Genomic DNA, 4,123 nt, shown 5'->3' with positions numbered 1-4,123 from the left:
TTGGATAAGTCCACAGACCGAATTGAGAACCTCTCTTCCCATTTGGCATACTTTCCTCTGATTGATCCCCACCCTTCACCTATTTTACATATATCTACCCTTCCCTAATTGGTTTTTTACACTGTCATGCCCACCTTTGAATTGTGCCTTTGTTTTAGCCTTTTTTGCATACTCACAAACCAATCAATAACACACCCCGATTCTGAGCCCATAAAAGCCCCAAACCCAGCCACACTGACAGAGAGACCACACAACTTCTTGTGGGAGACCATCCTTGAATCCCATCTCTGCTGAGAGCTGTTTCATCACTCAGTAAAACTCTTCTGCACCCTTCTCACCCTTCAATTGTCAGTGTAATCTCATTCTTCTTGGATGTGGGACAAGCACTCGGGACCTCGCTGAACTCGGGTACAAAGACGGCAGTAACACTGTAGCCCCCTACCCTCCCCACCCATGATCAATGCCTAGCGGCCGCACCACACCAACAGGAAGCAGTGGCAGGGCTGGGTGAGCCCCAGAGCCATGGGCCGGAGCAGGGCAACAAGACTGACAGAGATGTTAATACACCCCTGTTTGTCGGGCTGCGGCAGGCCTAAAAGACCTGTTAGCACATGTAGCAGGGCCTCTGGGGCTTCAAGGTTGCGGCCCTCCCTGTTTTGATGTGACCGCATTCTCCTCATCTGTACACTAGAGTTCACTGCGGGAGCTTGCAACATGCCTGGTCCAGCCACAAGCCCCACACAGAGCCCACTCCTGTGCCAGTGCTGGACCCCACACTTACTCACCCACACACACCCTCTAGCCGGGGGCTGAGCACTCAGTCATGGTGGCCACAGGGTCTGCCCGGTGTGCAAGCCAGGTGCGGCCTGGTGGACTGAGTGGGTAGGGTGCCTCCTGTGGCAAACCTGGGGCCGAGCAAGGCCCAGGCAGAGGTGTGGCTGACCAGAGGTCTCCAGCTGGCAAAGCAGCCAAGAAAAATCCTGCATCAGAAGCTTACATGGGCAAGTGGCAGCAAGAGACACAAAAGCAGGGAGCCTGCAACCCCAACCTTACCTCGTTCTGCTCACACAGAGACAGCTCACCTTTCAAGGAGAAGCACCAGCCCCTGCTGCTACCCTTCTAAGGCAAACAGGAAGTGACCTATTAGGAGGGGGATGACTTGCTGAGGCAGCAGCAGTTGGGACTTGGGCACCAGCTGTTTTCATTGCTGCCTGAGAAAGCCAGCTGCCCCACACCTGAGCCCCACAGGATGTCAAGCTTGCATCACTCCCCCCCACTGAAAGAAGGCAGGCTGAGTGGGGGCAGCGGTGGTTTTAACTGACTCTTTATCCAGGCCACCCTGAGTGAGCTTCTAGGGCTAGTTCCAGACAATTCTGCTTGTCATATCCTGTATCCCTTAAAGGAAATTCTAAAGGATCAACTTTAGAAAGATGGAAAAGGATCCCAGATGGAGGGTATTTGATGCAAGAAGGAATGATGAATGTACCCCATAAATATATGTACCTATTATATACCCATAAAAATTAAAAGAAATGATGAGCAGATATTGGTAACTAGGTAGATAAATTCTGACAAACCTTGGCTGCCTAAACAATAGAATGTTTAATTTGTGAATTTAAAAACAGGATAAAATGGAAACACTGGACAATATAGCATATAAATTGGGATTGTCCTTGTATTATTTGAAGAAAGCTAAAGAAATTAAGCTTAGACTTTGTAAACTACCAGTGTTAAAGTAGCTACTGTAACTATTAAAATAACAGTCATATAATGTACAAACTCCAAACTAGACAGATCTAGGAAAAATAAGAGGATAAAACCTTTTTGTCTCCCAAAGAAGTCCAGAAAAAATGAGGTTGAGGAAAAACAAAAAGTGGGAAAAATAGCACTTAATAAGATAGTATAATAAATCCAAATGTGATAAACTCTCCAGGTAAAAACAGGGACTACTGACTCAATTTTTCTTCTTTTTTTTTTTTTTGAGACAAGGTCTCTCTCTGTCACCCATGCTGGAGTGCAGTGGCACGATCTCAGCTCATTGCAACCTCTGCACCCCTGGCCCCCTCCCATACATACTCCCCCTTTGGGCTCAAGCAATCCTCCCACCTCAGCCTCCAGAATAGCTGGGACCACACAGGCATGTACCACCACCCCAGCTATTGTATTGTGTGTGTGTGTGTGTGTGTGTGTGTGTGTGTGTGTGTGTCTGTGTGTGTGTGTTGTATGTGTATATTTTTAGTAGCGATGGGGTGTTGCCATGTTGCCCAAGCTCGTCTCAAACTCCTGAGATCAAGCAATCTGCCTGCCTCAGCCTCCCAAAGTGCTGAGATTACAGGCGTGAGTCACCACATCTGGCCCTGACTCAATGTTTATAAAACACACAGTTAAAATATAAGAATTCAGAAAGATTTAAAGGATGGAAAAATGTATGAGCCAGAAAAAACTACGAGGAGAAATAAATTGTTCATTGTAGTACTCGGGAAACTTTAAAACACCTCTCTCATTGAATGATGAATCCAATAGAAAAAACATCTATTAGCATATCGATTTGAACAAAACAGTTACAAGCTCGACAGAATGGGCATATATAGATATAACACTGTGCCCGACCATGTGAAGGTACAGGTCCTTTTCAAAATTACAGGGACCATGAAAATAGCACACATTAGTGAGGATATGGAGAAACTGCAACTTTTGTACATTGCTAGTGGGAGTGCAAAGTAGTGGAGCCACTATGGAAAACAGTATACCAGTTCCTGAAAAGATTAAATCTAAAATTACCAAGCAATCCAGCAATTCTGCTTCTGAGCGTACACCCAGAAGAATTGAAAACAGGATCTCAAAGAGATATTTGCATATCCATATTCATAGCAGCATTATTCAAATAGCCGAAAGGTAGAAACAACCCAAGCGTTTACTGATGGATGAATGGGTACATAAAATGTGGTATATACATACAATGGGATATTATTCTCTGCCTTAAAACGGAAGGAAATGCTGACCCATGCTACAACATGATGAACCTTGAGGACATTATGCTTAGTGAAACAAGCTAGTCACAAAAAAGATAAATACTGTATGATTCTATTCATAAGAGGTTCCTAGGGCAGTTAAGAGTCATAAACACAGAAAGTAGAATGGTGCGTGCCAGGGGCTGGGGGTAGGGGAAATGGGAAGTTACTGTTTAGTGGATACAGAGCTTTAGTTTTGGAAGGTGAAAAAGTTCTAGGGATCAGCTGTACAACAGTATGAATGTACTTAATGCCATTGACCTATACACTTAAAAAATGGTTAAGATGGTAGACCAGGCAGGGTGGCTCACACCTGTAATCTCAGCACTTTGGGAGGCTGAGGTGGGTGGATCACCTGAGGTTAGGAGTTCGAGACCAGCCTGGCCAACATGACAAAACCCTGTCTCTACTAAAAATACAAAAAAATTAACCAGGTGTGGTGGTGCATGCCTGTAGGCCCAGCTACTCGAGAGGCTGAGGCATAAGAATCGCTTGAACCTGGGAGGTGGAGGTTACAGTGAGCCAAGATCGTGCCACTGCACTCCAGCCTGGGCAACAGAGTGAGACTCTGTCTCAAAAAAAAGGTTATTTTTGTTATGTGTATTTTATAGTAAAAAATATAATGATATGTCAAAATATTGTTTTTTAATTATATGGAATGCTTCAAAAATTTTGTGCTATCCTTGCCCAGGGACCATGCTAACCTTCTCTGTATCATTCCAATTTTAATACAGTGAGCAGGAAGTGCTATTCGTTAAGCCCAATAAAGTAATTAAGTTGTGAAAAAAATATATGGAGCTTTCATGAAAGTGACCATGTGCTGGGCCATCAGGGCAGCCTCCACACCGTTCAAAGCATCGGTATTGGGCAGGCCACATTCTCTCACCAAGATGCAATCAAATCAGAAATCAATAATAAAAACAGAACCCAGGAGAAAAAAAACAGAAGCATGTATTTCATAATGCACTAAAGAAGAAATTATTATAGAAATGAGAAAATATACACAACTAAACTAAAATAAGGTGCCCCTTCAATGAAACTTAAAATCATGGTTAAGAGAACATCAGTTAGTGACAGGGAAGAAATGTAGTAAAATTGTTTATGGAAAATAA

At 43.9% G+C, this 4,123-nt stretch overlaps 1 non-coding gene across 1 annotated transcript; it reads right to left on the bottom strand.

Moving 5' to 3' along the window:
• Nucleotides 1-3,658: 3,658 nt before the first annotated feature.
• Nucleotides 3,659-3,761, bottom strand: LOC115832563. The gene has a single exon (XR_004028094.1). It is a non-coding gene; the product is annotated as a U6 spliceosomal RNA (small nuclear RNA).
• Between the last annotated feature and the right edge of the window lie 362 nt (nt 3,762-4,123).

Source organism: Nomascus leucogenys, chromosome 22a (assembly GCF_006542625.1).
Source record: "Nomascus leucogenys isolate Asia chromosome 22a, Asia_NLE_v1, whole genome shotgun sequence".
Lineage (NCBI taxonomy): Eukaryota > Metazoa > Chordata > Mammalia > Primates > Hylobatidae > Nomascus > Nomascus leucogenys.
The sequence above is the reverse complement of the archived record's forward strand: the minus strand, read 5'-3'. Positions and strand labels throughout refer to the sequence as shown.